This window comes from Mirounga angustirostris, unplaced genomic scaffold, assembly GCF_029215605.1.
Source record: "Mirounga angustirostris isolate CCGP_5_RB_7025 unplaced genomic scaffold, mMirAng1.0.hap1 SCAF_6, whole genome shotgun sequence".
NCBI lineage: Eukaryota > Metazoa > Chordata > Mammalia > Carnivora > Phocidae > Mirounga > Mirounga angustirostris.
The window spans coordinates 54,454,459-54,470,071 of record NW_026991714.1 but is presented as its reverse complement, the minus strand read 5'-3'; the positions used below and the strand labels follow the sequence as shown (position 1 = coordinate 54,470,071).

The following is a 15,613-nucleotide window of genomic DNA, read 5'->3' as shown; positions in this document are numbered from 1 at the left end:
CTAACCATTAGCGACATGTGCCTATTCAAATTAAAGTTAAAATTAGCTAAAACAAAATAAAATAAGTTAGTTTCTCAGTCACACCTCATTTCTAGTGCTAAATCAACACATGTAATTAATGGCTTCTGTATTGGAAAAACTACATAAAGAACATTTCTATTATGGCAGTAAGTTTTATTGAACAGTGCTGCTATAGATTTGGAGAGAATTGACTTAATAGTATTGACTGCCTCAGTCAATGATAGGGCATTTCTTTTTATTTGTTTAGGTCACTTGTAGTATATTATAGCTTTCAGCGTACATGTCTTTGCATATATTTTATGAAATTTATCCTTATGTATTTTATGTTTTTGGATACTATTAAAATATTAAATAGTGTTGGGGCATCTGGGAGGCTCAGTTGGTTAATCGTAGCTGTCTCTTGTTTTTGGCTCAGGTCATGATCTCAGGGTTGTGAGATTGAGGCCTGCATCAGGCTCTGCACTGTGCATGGAGCCTGCTTATGATTCTCTTTCTCCTACTCCTTCTGACCCTTACCTCATTCCTCTCTTTTTCTCTCTCCCTCCCTCTCTAAAAAAATACTAAATAGTATTTAAATAAATATTTGCCAATTTTTATTGCCAATATATAGATGTGTACAATTTATTTTTGTATTTTGACCTTTTAATCTGTGATCTCAGTTAATCCACTTACTACTTCTGGTAGACTTTTGTAGATTTTAAAAAATATTCTACATATACGATCTTGCTGTCTGTGAATAAACAGTTTTAGTCTTTTCTTTAAAAGCTTTATACAATTGAATGAATTTGTCTTTGTTTCACTGGTTAAGGCCTCCAGTAGAATGTTTAGTCAGAGTGTGAGAGTAGACAATTTTACTGACCTTTTTAAATAATCAGTATTTAGTTTAATTGATGATATTTATTGCCTGTATTCTATTTCATCTATTTCCACTTTTTATTATTTCTTTATTTCTACTTAGTTTGTATTTAATTTGCTATTCTCTTTCTAGCTTCTTAAGGTTGAAGCTTAGATCATTGGTTTTGAATCTTTTTTATTTGGTAATAGTAATATTTTAAAGTTATAAGTTTCCCTCTAAATATTTAATTAGTTGTGTACTGCAAATTTTGATATGTTCTGCTTTTCATTCAGTTTAAAATATGTTTAAATTTCCCTGTGACTTCATTTTTGACTAATAGTACTTTAGAAATACATTGTTTAATTTCCTAATTTTTTGGCATTTTCCAAATAACTTTCTGATATGATTTTTATTCCTTTTAAATTCATAGATATTTGATTGTTCATAGCACCTATGGTCCATTTTGATTAATGACCAATGTACATTTGGAAAGGATGTATATTCTACATTGTTATTGAATAGCTTGTTCTATAGATGTTTTATAGACCTCTTCACATATTCTTTTTATTTACTCATTATCTTCACATTTTATTTATATCCTTGAGCATTTTGTACATATTTATAACAGCTGTTTTAGCATAACCTGTGAATTCCACTGTTTCTAAGTGAGATGCTGTTGACTGATTTTTTCCCCTCCTGATTGTGGTCACATATTCCTTCTTCTTTGTGTATCTTTGTGGACTCCTGAGTTTTATTGTATTTTGAAAAATGTGTTGGACTTTATTTTAGTGGGTAGTTGCATTATTTGTAGATCAGTTTGATATTTTGAAGCTCATTTTTAGGTTTTTTAAAAAGTTGGTCTGGAGTAACCTGTACTGAAGTTTGACCCTTTTGGTTCCTTGAATTCAACAGGTCTCTTCACTCTAGCTGGTGGGAATGTAAATGATTCTCAGCCCTGTGTGAGCTCTTGGAATTGTTTGGTTTAGAGCTCCCTGGAAGTTGTTTTTTTCTCAGCCACATAGAATTTTACCTTATGCATGCATACTTCAAAGACTCAAGGGGACCCCTAAGCACATTTCTAGAGCTCTTTCTGTTCATAGCTCCCTTTTATCTGGTATACTATCCTGTATATTCCAGCTATCTTGGCCCTCTTGAAATCCAATCTATGTCTCCTCAAGTATTCATGACTGCTGGGATCTCTTGGTGTTTTCTCCCTGCACTATAGCCCAGTAATTTTTTTCCAAGCAGAGATTGGTTAATTGTAGGGCTTATGTTATTTGTTTCTCTTCTCAAGTATCAGAGTCCTGTGCAACCTGTTGTTTACTGTCTGAAACGGAAATTAATGAGTTCCTTAGCTTAACTGAAAATAATTAATGTATCTTTTTTATTCTTAGAACCTTTTCAATCTATTCTATTGTTCGAGTTACAAGAGCAGTTGACTTTTTCAAACATTGAAAGACCCAAATCTCTACCTTCTTTCTAATCCTTGCTATTTCTGCTTGCAAAATGATAAATTTCTTGTGTGCACTCATCTCTTAAATACCTTACTTTAAACAGCAAGGAACAATCAAGATGAATTAATACTCTGACTCTTTCCAATAGCTTCTCTTTTCAGTAGGCACTTAGTCTGCCTTACAAGTTACCATATGAAGCAGGCTTACAAAATATATAGCTGTTGTGTGACATGAATCTTGATCTTTCGAACTTGCTATATTTGTTTCCTTGCTTGGTAAGCCAGGTTTTCATTACAGCAGCTCTCTTCTTCAAAGTACCACTGTTTTTACTATTATACAGAAAGAAGTACAGTGAAACACGTAATGGTGCAAACAGTAGAAAGGTCCATCCTGTGTGGATTCTCAGGGTAGTGTGGTGTTTCTTGTCTGTGACATCATTCAGCTACCCAGATACTTGCATTTGTTATCCTTAGGGATTTAGGAACTTACTATGGTTAGATCCATCAAGTGAAAGGTGATAGAGCAGGCAGGTGCATATGTGAGAAATTATACAGACTAAGCCTAGAAGTGGCAAATATCACTTCTGCTCACATTCCACTATCTAGAACTCAGTCACAGGCAAATTATAAAGGGGATTGTAACTCAATTGTAAGGGAGATTTAGAAATATAGTTAAACTATGTGCCAAGGAAGAAGAAGGAAATGGATTTAAGTAGAAGTAGAATTTAAATAGAGAGATTTAAATATATATATATGGATTCTTTTTCTTTTGTTTCTTCATGCCTTAGTCTATTTTGCAGTACAAAGTCTCAGTGAAAGAACCACTCCTATACCTAAATTTTCTTATCTTTGGAGTAATTCTTTCTCCTTTCCCTCCCTTATTTTTTTTTTCTGTTTTTGCCCTCTCTTTCTCCTTTCCCTTCCTTCCACAGATATTAAATCTTTCAAGTACTTTGCTAGATTCTGGGCATATGTTGGTGAGCAAGATTGACTCTCTGCTATTACAGCAACAGTAATTTTTGTGTTTTCTGTTTTTAACTTAATATTTTACCCAGTATCATATGCAATAATATTACCTGATGGCTTTGAAAATGAAAACTGTTATTCAGGATTGTTGAAAGTAACAATAAAATAATGTTAAGGAAAAAAAGATGAAACTAATCCTGTTTATCACTGATTGCTTTCAGAAATAAAATATTCCATAATCTTTGCCAAATAGAAACAACATTTACTTCAAACTCCCCCAAATCCCACCCAAACCCAAAACAACAAAAATACATTAACTGAAGGACATCTAATTTCCTAAGTCTGTTTTTAATTTTGCAGTATACATGTTTACACTAAGCTCTTCATTGATTTTATTTTTTATTGCGGTTGTTTTAGTGTACACCATGTTCCAGATTACTTTTCTGGCAACTGCTAATGTGGTTCATGGCTTGTTTTTTTCCCATTTCTTAATTAGATGAAACAACACACTACTCAAATTTAGTTGCATATATAAATGAAAGAAATGGCAGTGCTCTTATAGGGAAATCACTGTGTTCATAACAAACCTAGGTAATATGATAGAATGGTATCATATTTCTTTTTTGAAATGTATTTCAATTCGTGTCTGAACCTAAGAAAAATAAATATGCTTATTTTTCTCTCATTTATTCATTTAATAAATAAACATTGATTAAGTTCCCACTCTGTGTTTGGCACTTATATGAATTGCTTGGAATATGTAGAGTAGATGTAGTCCTTACTACAGAAGAGATCATGTTCTAGTGAGTGATACATACAAATAAGCAGATCCCTAGTTTCATATAAGAATTACGATTTCAGTGTACACAGAGAGCCTGAAGGCACAGAGAAATGGCTCCAAACTTTTGCATGTGGGAGCCTGATTAAGGACCTGCATGGGTAGGAGTCATCAGCTGGGAACAAGGACCTTAAGTTCACCTCATCCCATGGATACAACTAGATAACACTCACATCAGCCTAAATAACCCAGAAAACAACCTGAAGACTGGCAGAACAAACTCCACAACTGAAGCTATAGAGGCCACACCAAAGAAAGTAGGAAGGGTGATGATATGATCTGGGAAAAAAGCAGACCATGTCCACCCACAGTGGGGAGGGAGCTGGTGGCATGGAAAAAGGCAGAAAACCGACTTTCACACCGGGGAGCCCACAAATGGGGAGGATGAATCCCCATAATATTTGCATTTGAAAGCAAGAGGGGCCAAATTTCATGAGTTCTTACAAGCAGCAAGATATAAACCCTGGAATTAAAAAAATTGGCAGGCTCAGCTCTGGGAGAGCCTGGAGGGCATTAGGAAGCAGAGTGCTCTCATCCTTAAAGACACAGCATGGCAAACAACCTGTGCAGATACACTGTGGAATCAGCAGTTTTTAAAACACCAGGGGCAGATGGTAAGGAAACTGATTTTCTCATTTAAGAGCATGGCCCAGAGAGACAAGGATCATGGGGAGACCCCTCCAGGAACAAAGGGGTTGGCAGGTACCATTTCCCTCCCATACCCACCAGCATAAAAAACTGAGCCACCTATGGGAACCAGCACAGCCTCAACACTCCTTACCTAACTTGCTTGTACCAAGCCCTGCCCCACTGTGCTTCAGTGGATCTCACCTTCCCAGTCATGCTGGCCTTAGTCCTGGTGCTGCAGGCCTCCTCCCCTGGAAGATCAGTGCAAACCCTGCCAACACTATCTCCCTACCTGTGTGTTTTGTAGGACCTCAATTCTGGCAGTAGGGGCAGGTCTTGTTTAGCAAGGAGACCACTGCACACCCTGTTAAAATATGCCCTACCCTTGCTGGGGACCAAACGCTGCCCACAATAAGCAAAGAGAGCCTCTGCAGACAACTGGACTGAAAGAAAAAGGCCAAGACTCAACAGCAGAGCATGCACAACACTCATAGGAGACACTCCCTCAAGTGCCAGGCCCTAGGGAACAGGGGACACTACATTGCAGGGCACTTCAGAACCTCTTCATCATAAGGTTATTATCCTCAAGAGCAAGAGAAGTAGCTGACCTTCCCAACAGACAAAAACGGACACAGGAAGTCAGACAAAATGAGAAGACAGAGAAATGTCTCCCAAATGAAAGAACAGGACCAAACTACAGCAAGAGACCAAAGAGAAACAGATATAAGTAATATGCCTGATAGAGAATTTAAAGTAATGATCATAGAAGATACTCACTGGACTTGAGAAAAGAGTGGAGGACATCAGTGAGATCCTTAACACATAGATAAAAGAGAACCAATCAGAGATCTGGAACATAATAAATGAAATTAAAAAATACACTTAATGGAATAAATAGGCTAGATGAAGCAGAGAAATTAATTAATTACCTGGAAGACATAATGGGAAGTAACCAAGTTGAGCAAAGGAGAGGAAAGAAAATCATGCAAATTGAGAATAGTCTTATTCACAGATGAATTCTACCAAACATTTAAAGAAGACTTAATACCTATTCTCCTCAAACTATTTCAGAAAATACAAGAAGAAGGAAAACTTCCAAATTTATTCTATGAGGCCAGTATCACCCTGATACCAAAACCAGATAAAGACTCAACAAAAAAAGAGAACTACAGGCCAGTATCTCTCATGGATATAGATGCAAATATCTTCAACAAAATATTAGCAAACCAAATCCAACAATATATTTAAAAAATCATATATCACAATCAAGTGGGATTTATTCCAGAATACAAAGGAGGTTCAATATTTATAAAACAATCAATGTGACATGTCACATCAAGAAAAGATAAAAACCAAAATGATCATTTCAATAGGTGCACAAAAAGCATTTGACAAAGTACAACATCCATTCATGATAAAAACTCTCTGCAAAGTAGAGTCTAGAGGGAACATACCTCAACATAATAAAGCCCTTATATGAAAAATGCACAGTCAATATCATACTCAATGGTGAAAAACAGAGCTTTTCCCCTAAGGTCGGGAACAAGACAAGGATGTCCACTCTCACTGCTTTCATTCAACATGGTACTGGAAGTCCTCAACAGCAATTAGACAACATAAAGAAATAAAAGGCATCTGCATTAGTAAGGAAGAAGCAAAACTGTCACTTTAGAGGTTACATGATACTGAAGACTGGACCAAAAAAATACTAGAACTGATACATGAATTCAATAAAGTTGCAGGATACGAGATCAATGTATAGAAATCTATTGCATTCCTACACGCTAAGTGAAGCAGCAGAAAGTGAAATTAAGAAAACAATCCCATTCACATTTTCACTAGAAACAATAAAATATCTAGGATTAAACTTAACCAAGGAAGTGAAGGACCTGTATTCTGAAAACTATAAAACACTGATGAAAGAAATTTAAGACGATGCAAGGAAATGGAAAGACATTCCATGCTCTTGCGTTGGAAGAACAAATATTGTTAAAATGTCCATACTACCCAAAGCAATCTACAGATTTAATGCAATCCCTATCAAAATAACAGCATTTTTCACGGAACTAGAACTAACAATCCTAAAATTTGTATAGAACCACAAAAGAATAGCCAAAGCAATCTTGAAAAAGAAAAACAAAATTGGAGGGACCACAATTCCAGATTTCAAGTTATATTACAAAGGAGTAGTAATTAAGACAGTGTGGTACTGGCATAAAAACAGACACATAGATCAATGGAATAGAACAAAAAACCCAGAAACAAATCTACAATTTTATGGTCAATTAATCTTTGATAAAGGAGAAATGAATATGCAGTCAGAAAAAGACAGTCTCTTCAACAGATGGTGTTGGGAAAACCGGACAGCCACATGCAAAAGAATGAAGCTGGACCACTTTCTTTCACCATACACAAAAATAAATTCCAAATGATTTAAAGACCTGAAACCATAAAAGTCCTTGAAGGAAGCACAGGCAGTAATCTCTCTGACGTTGACTGTGGCAAAATTTTTGATATGTCTCCTGAGGCAAGGGATATAAAAACAAAAATAAACTCTTGGGATTACATCAAAATAAAGTTTCTGCACAGCAAGGGAAATAGCCAACAAAACTAAAAATCAGGCTACTGAATGGGAGAGGATATTTGCAAATGACATATCTGATAAAGGGTTTCAGTATCCAAAATATATAAAGAACTGATACAACTCAATACCCAGAAAACAAATAATCCAATTAAAAAATGGACAAAACATATGAACAGACATTTCTCCAAAGAAGATATACAAGTGGCCAGCAAACACAGGAAAAGATGCTCAACATCATTCATCATCAGGAAAATGCAAATTAAAATTACAATGAGATATCACCTCACACCTGTCAGAATGGCTAAAATCACAAACACAAGAAACAAGTGTCAGTGAGGATGTGGAGAAAAAGGAACCCTCATGTACTGTTTTTGGGAATACAAACTGGTGCAGCCACTGTGAAAAACAGCTTAAAGTTTCCTCAAAAAATTAAAAATAGAACTACCCTATGATATAGTAATTTCACTACTCAGTATTTACCCCCCCAAAATACAAAAACACTAATTCAAAGGGATACATGCACCCCTGTGTTTTTTGTGGCATTTTTTCCAATAGCCAAACTATGGAAGCAACCCAAGTGTCCACTGATAGATGAATGGACAAAGAAGATGTGGTGTATATATACAATGGAATATTTTTTCAAGATTTTATTTATTTGACAGAGAGAGAGAGAGTGAGAGAGGGAACACAAGCAGGGGGAGTGGGAGAGGGAGAAGCAGGCTTCCCGCTGAGCAGGGAGCCCGACGTGGGGCTCGATCGCAGGACCCTGGGATCATGACCTGAGCTGAAGGCAGATGCTTAACAACTGAGCCACCCAGGCGCCGCTGTACAATGGAGTATTAATCAGTTATAAAAAAGAATGAAATCTTGACATTTGCAACAACGTGGATAGAGGTAAGTATAATGTTGAGTGAAATAAGTCAGTCAGAGAAAGACAAATGCCATACAATCACACTCATATGTGGAATTTAAGGAACAAAACAAATGAGCAAAGGAAAAAGAGAGAGAGAGAGAGAAACCAAGAATCAGACTCTTATCTATAGAAAACAAACTGATGGTTACTAGAGGGGAGGTGGGTGGAGGAATGAGTGAAATAGGGTATGGGAATTAAAGAGTGTACTTATGATGAAAATAAAATAAAATGATGAAAAAAGGAAGAATGGGTTTGAGTTGATCAAAAAAAGAAGGGAAGGAAAGGATATTTAGAGTTGAGCGGCATTGTTATAAAGATAAAGAGCCCAAGAACTGCATGGTCACATGGAGAAGTGCAACTTGTTGGGTGTGACTGGAGTTTAGGATTGGAGTAGAGTGGGAGACATGGTGAGAATCAAAGCTAATGAGATCACAACTTTCACTTACTGGGTTTTTTTTAATGTACCAAGTACTTTACATGTGTAATGTTATTTAATTGTCTTTAATTAATAGATTTTAATTTTTTAGAGCAATTTTAAGTGGAAAGTACAGAGAGTTCCCATATACATTCTGTCCCCACATGCACAACCTCCCCAACTATTAATATCCCACACCAGAGTTGTACATTTGTTATAATCAATGAACCTAGAACTGGTGTATCATTATTACTCAAAGTTCATAGTTGACATTAGGGTTCACTCTTGGTGGTGTACCTTCTGTGGGTTTTGACAAATGTGGAATGTTATGTATCCACCATTGTAATACCATATAGAATAGTTTTCACTGCCCTAAAAATACTCTGTACTCCACCTTTTTATCCTTGCCTCCCCTAACCCCTGGCAACCACTAAGCTTTTTACTGTCTCCATACTTTTGCCTTTTCTAGAATGTCATATAGTTGAAACCATAAACTTTGTAGCTTTTTCAGATTGGCTTCTTTCACTTAGCAATATGAATTTAAAGTTCCTCCTTGTCTTTTTATGGCTTGATAGCTCATTTATTTTCAGCACTGAATAATATTCCATTGTCTGGTTGTGCCACAGTTTTATTTATCTATTTATGTATGGAAGGACATCTAGGTGGCTTTCCAGTTTGGGCAATTATAAGTAAATCTGCTATAAACATCTGTGTGCAAGTTCTTGTGTGGACATGTTTTCAATTCCTTTGAGTAAATACCAAAGAGTACAATTACTGTATCACATGGTAAGGGTATATTTAGTTTTGTAAGAAACTATTTTCCAAAATGTCTGTACCATTTTGCAATCTCAATAGCAATGAATGGGTGTTCTTGGTACTCCATAACCTTGCTGCCTTTGATGTTGTCAGTGTTTTGGATTTTGGTAATTTTAATAGATATCTCACTATTATTTTAATTTGCAATTCCCTATTGAACAATGATGTGGAACATCTTTTCATATACATACTTGCCATTTGTACATCTTGTTTGGTGAGGTACCTGTTCAGGTCTTTTACCCATTTTTAAATCAGGTTGTTTCCTCCCCCTGTCTGAAGCACAAGGGGATTTTTTTTTCAGATATTCACTGTGAGAACCTGGGTGGGGTGAGCTCCTGGAGACTAAACCCACAAAAAAATGGATGCTCCCTATAACTTGGACCTCTTAGACTTTTTAACTCACTGAGTTTCCAGAAATTTATCAATTACAGTTTAGGTTTTCTTTCTTAGGTGCTGGTTCCCATAGGAATTCCTGCTTGTGTGTTTCTGCTTCCATAAGTTATGATTCTCTGGATTTACCTATCTGCCTCTCCAAATTTGGGGAGCAGTGGTTTGTCCTGTGACCTCATTTTTCTGAAGAATCTAAGAAGGGTTGTTGATTTTTTTCAGTTGTCCACTTGCTAAGACACAGTGGCAACTTCAAATCTTCTTACATGTTGCACCAGAAAGTGGAAGGTCTATTATTTAACTTTAAAACATAAGTTTGTTATTTTCTCATTTTATTGATGAATTAGAGTGAACATATAACTTATTCTTCTGCTGGAAGTCTTTCGAGAGTTAAAGGGGATGCAATTAATAATTATCCCAGACATCAAATACAAACTGTGACGGATGATTATGCTATTGATGTGGTTACACCTGATGAGGAAACTAAAGATTTTATGTATTTATTTGTCAGAGAGAGAGTGAGAGAGAGAGAGCTCACAAGCACAGGGAGAGGCATGCAGAGGGAGAAGCAGTTCCCCACTGAGCAAGGAGCCCAATGGGGGGTCTCCATCTCAGTACCCTGGGATCATGACCTGAGCCAAAGGCAAATGCTTGACTAACTGAGCCACCCTGACATCCCCTGATGAGGAAACTAATGTCTTGGAAGTAATAAGAGGCACTGATGGGTTTGAACCCAAAAAATCTGATCCTCGAGTGAGTGCTGTTAGCCTCTATGCTATGTAAGAATCAGTTTGGAAGTGCCGGGGCACCTGCGTGGCTCAGATGGTTAAGCGTCTGCCTTTGGCTCAGGTCATGATCCCAGAGTCCTGGGATCGAGTCCCGCATCAGGCTCCCTGCTCCTTGGGAGACTGCTTCTCCCTCTGCTTCTCTCTCTCTTTCTCTCTCTGTCTCTCATGAATAAATCAATAAAATCTTTAAAAAAAAAATCAGTTTGGAAGTGCCTTGTATGTCTTTTCAAGGTCTTTGTCAGGATTCATCAGCACTCATCATTATGGCTATTCTTTACTGAAGAAACAACTGAAATACAATATCATACATTATTTATTAGCTCTTAATTTATTTTTATTTTCCTTTTAGTTGGAAGACAAGAATTTTATTTTATTTTATTTTATTTTTAAAGATTTTATTTATTTATTTGAGAGAGAGAATGAGAGACAGAGTGCACGAGAGGGGAGAGGGTCAGAGGGAGAAGCAGACCCCCTGCTGAGCAGGGAGCCGGATGCGGGACTCGATCCTGTGACTCCAGGATCATGACCTGAGCCGAAGGCAGTCGCTTAACCAACTGAGCCACCCAGGCGCCCCGGAAGACAAGAATTTTATTAAATTACTCTTTATTTATTATTGTATATAACCTCTTCTAAATCTGGAAATTGTTTTATTTCCCAGAATTCTGGACTTGAAAGAGACATCTAATTAATCTTTTGGTTCTATATGTAGATCAACAGGCCCACATGATGTAACTAACTTGCCAAATAACAGACCTAATCACTTGTAGAATCTAGCTAAGAATTGGGTGGCAGAAAAATATAGTGATTAAAAATGGAATTAGGTTGCCTGGATTCCACACCCTACAGGCTGCGAGCTTTTAGGTAAGCATGCTTTTCCTCTCCAAATCTCACTTTCCTCATCTGTGTAATTGAGAAAATAACGGTACCCACTCATAGAGTTGTTTCAAGTCTGTGCCCAGTACATAATCAGGACTCAGTACATGGGTCTCTATTATATTTATCTGAGTCTTTAGATTACCAGTGAAGTGCTTTTAAAGCATGTTGCCTTTGAATCTCTTCCGGCAATGGCTTTTTGAGATTTGTCAGTGTAGGTCTCCAGTATGCCAGCAGGAGTTCATTGATTATTTTAAGCTGCCTATTTGTATAACTAAATGTGAAAAGAAAATAATCTCCTTTGCCATTTCTGGTATACCACTAAGCATAGATTTCTTTGCCTTTGCAGAAATAAAGGAGTAGTAAAGAGAATACTTTTAATTATGTATTAACCATGCTTGCCTTTTGGAGACAAATATTAAAACCAATGTTCATTTGATTTGGTCATTGTACAAGGCCAGCCTATCCAACAAAGACAGAGCTTTCAATCTGACATAGTTGAGTTGTGTGTTCTTATCATTTTAAAGGGAATGAAATGTCAGTTATGTCTAAACTATCTGGATGTGTTGATTGGACATGGAAAACTTTTACACAGATCAGATATTCACACATATCCTTACATTACTTTGCCAATGTAGAATCAAATATCTGTTTCAATGTTTTTTTTTTTTTATTTACATCTACTGTCCATTCTTACCTATCAAATAAAAAATGGATTATTTAAAAAAAAGAGAGAATACTTTTAAAATTTAACTTTTATTTTATTAATGTTATAAACATACATAGCTTAAAAATCAGTCCCAAAGGCTTTTAACAAAAACTATTGGTCCCTTGCCCACTCCTCCTGACTCTTGATTACTGATTTCCAGAGACTATCACTTTCGGCTTTCTTTTGGTATTTACCTCCATATTTCTGTGTAACCTGTTCATACTACTTTTTCTTGATTTTTTATTTTTGATTTTCACTTTTGACTTCCTACTGTAGAGAAGAATTTAGCTGTCTTCTATCTCTCTCGCATACCCACATATACTAACCATACATATATACACTTACCCTCCCATGTTCTACTAATATAATTATATTTAAATATTTATGATTCTGAAAATATCATTCGCAGCTGAGCCCTGTGTAAATTATGATTACTTTTTCCTTCTTACATGATATTGCTGTCTTTGAGGTTGATAGTTGTCTTTCTTTTTGTTTGCAGTCTTCTAAATATTCATTACCAGTGCATTCTCAGCCTCTCCTCTAGGAGTCTAAATCTCTTAATACCTTAAAAAATCTTAGGCATTAGGTGTTCTAGCACTTCCATTTTTTTTTTTCTTAGTGGGGAAATATATCTCTTCAATAATCTGTGCCTTCTCATTCAAATAGATATTGATTGTTCTTCTGGCCTAGTACTGAGATCTACACCATCCTGAAAATTCCCTTTCTTTTTTGGTTATATTACATTTCTTGCTTCCTGGATCTCTTATTTACTTCTTTGTTAGTTTGCTTTCCATGTTTGGTGGAACACATCCTTTAGTAGTTTCCAAAGAAAGAGAAAGGGAGGTAAAATACTTTGAGATTTTTGCAAGTCTGAAAATATTTTTTTCTACTGTCACATTTATCGATATTTCAGAATTCTAGGCTAGAAATAATTTTTTCCCTCAGAATTTTGAAAACAGCACTCTATTGAATTTTAGTTTCTAGTTTCTTGCTGGGAAGACTGATGCTATAATGATATCCAAAACTTTTTTTGTCACTTTCTTTTCTTAACTTCTTTGGGAGCTTATTAGGATATTTTATTTGTTCCTAGTGTTTCGAAATCTTATACTGCTATGCCATATTATGTGTGTGTTTTTCATATTATGTTGGACACTTGATGGATTTATTCAATACATAAATTAATCTTTCACTTACAGAATATTTTCTTGAATAGTATGCCCCCCCAACTATTTCTGTTTCATCTTCTCTGTTTTTCTGGAATGCCAATTATTCAGATATTGGATCTTCTACATTATTTCTCTGTTTTTTGTTTTTTGTTTTTTTTTTAGATTTATTTATTTATTTGAGAGAGAGAAAGAGAATGAGATAGAGAACAGGGGAGGGGAAGAGGGACAGGGAGAAACAGAATCTCAAGTAGACTCTGCACTGGGCACAGAGCCTGACACAGGGCTCGATCTCATGACCCTGAGGTCATGACCAGAGCTAAAACCAAAGTCGAATGCTTAACCAACTGAGCTACTCAGGTGCCCCTATTTCTCTAGTTTCAAACAAGTTTTTCCTTTTCTATTATTTACTTCTATTTCTTTTGTTTTCTGGAAGAGTTTCTAACTTTGTACTCCACCCATTCTACTAACATTTTTTTTTAAATTACTACTCTCATATTTTGTTACCAAGAATTCCTTTTGTTTGTTTGAATGTTTCCTTTTATGACATTCTGTTCTTGTTCCATGGATGCAATGACCTCTTTTCTCTCAGGATATTAATAAAAATGATACAGTTTTCTTCTATATTTTGTATTATCTTTGTTTTCTTCAGTTCTGTTTTACAATATTTATTTGTTTTGGTCTCAGAGACTCTCCTTGGCTATCCATTCACATTTAAAATAATTTTTAAAAATTTATATTTTTTATTGAAGCATAGTTGACATACAGTATTGTATTAACTTCAGGTATACAACATAGTGGTTCTACAATTATATACATCACAGAATACTAAAATAAATAAGTCACTTATGGGGGATATAGTCAATAGTATTTTATTTATATTATATTAATATTGTAATAATTTTGTATGATGACAATTGGTAATCTACACTTATTGATTTATATTTAAAAGTGATTTCACATTTAATTAAATAAATAATTTAATTATATTAAATTATTTTTAATTTAATATAATTAAATCATATTAACTTATAATTTAATATATAAATTATATATTTATAATTATAAATTATATTTATATAATATAAATATAATATAATATTATATTATAATATAATATATATTATAATATATTATAATATATAATATAATATATATTATAATATTATATAATATATAATATAATATAATATATAATATAACAGGAAACTCTATTTGGGTGTGCTTGACTAAATGAGTTATAGGCTTCACAGTAGGTTGATTTATTGGGCTGTTTTAATTGGAGTTCCTCTGAATTTTAATATCTATGTTTCCCTCTAAGAATGGTTAATATCCCCAGACAGTTTTTCCAATCTCCTGCTTGGAGGGTTAAATTCTACCAGCCAGCTTTTTCTTAAACTGGACTGGGCAGAGAGGTCTTGCTATTCAGTAAGTGGAATTTCACTTAATCACTCTCTTTTAATACCTGATGCCCTCTAACTGGGCCAGGTGCCCATTAGTGCAGTTTTCCACAGTTCAGTGTTTCCAGAGAGTAGACCTTGCACTCTCCTGCAAGGTTGAGCCAGGGTGACTCCTAGCTATGTTATCCATGGAAATCTCCCTGCTTTCATCCAGTGCTCTTGTTTTCAGCCTCAACTGCCCCCATTACCGTCCATTATTGTCAGAGCTATTGGTCTCCCTCAACCTTTCTGAGAGGCTGTGATGTAAATTATCCAGCTTCTGGGCTTTGGTTGTTGGCTTTCTTGGATGCAGTTTTTCTCTTTCTCTAGTCTGTTAATTTAGTTAGCAGTTATCCTGCTGGGTTTACAGTTTCAACATTTTTCTTCAGTCCTCTCCCATTTTCTTTACTTTCTTGGTTTAAGCCTTTTTTATTTTTAAAATTCTTTGTATTTCAATAAGCAGTATATTGATTAAAAGCATGGGCTCTGGATGCCTAGACCCACCTGTTGTATGACCTTGGGAAAGTTACTTAATCTCTTTCTGCCTTAGTTTCCTCACTTAAAAAAAAAAAGTAGTCTTTTTTAAGATTAAACGACTTAACCTTTTTAAGAGTAAATGATTTAAGACATGTAAAGAATATAAAACCATAGCTGGCCTAATAAATACTAGCCATTTTAGAGTGGCTTCAGGTAAAAAGATAAAGGTGTGTGTTCAATTTGTCATGTCCAAAGAAATGCACTTAAAAATGTGAATCACGAGGGGCGCCTGGGTGGCTCAGTCGTTAA

The 15,613-nt window shown here is 35.4% G+C and overlaps 1 protein-coding gene across 6 annotated transcripts in view; it reads left to right on the top strand.

The window, feature by feature from the left end:
- DNM3 (dynamin 3) overlaps nt 1-15,613 on the top strand; it is a 560,145-nt gene that overhangs the window by 176,361 nt on the left and 368,171 nt on the right. The window lies entirely within an intron of this gene.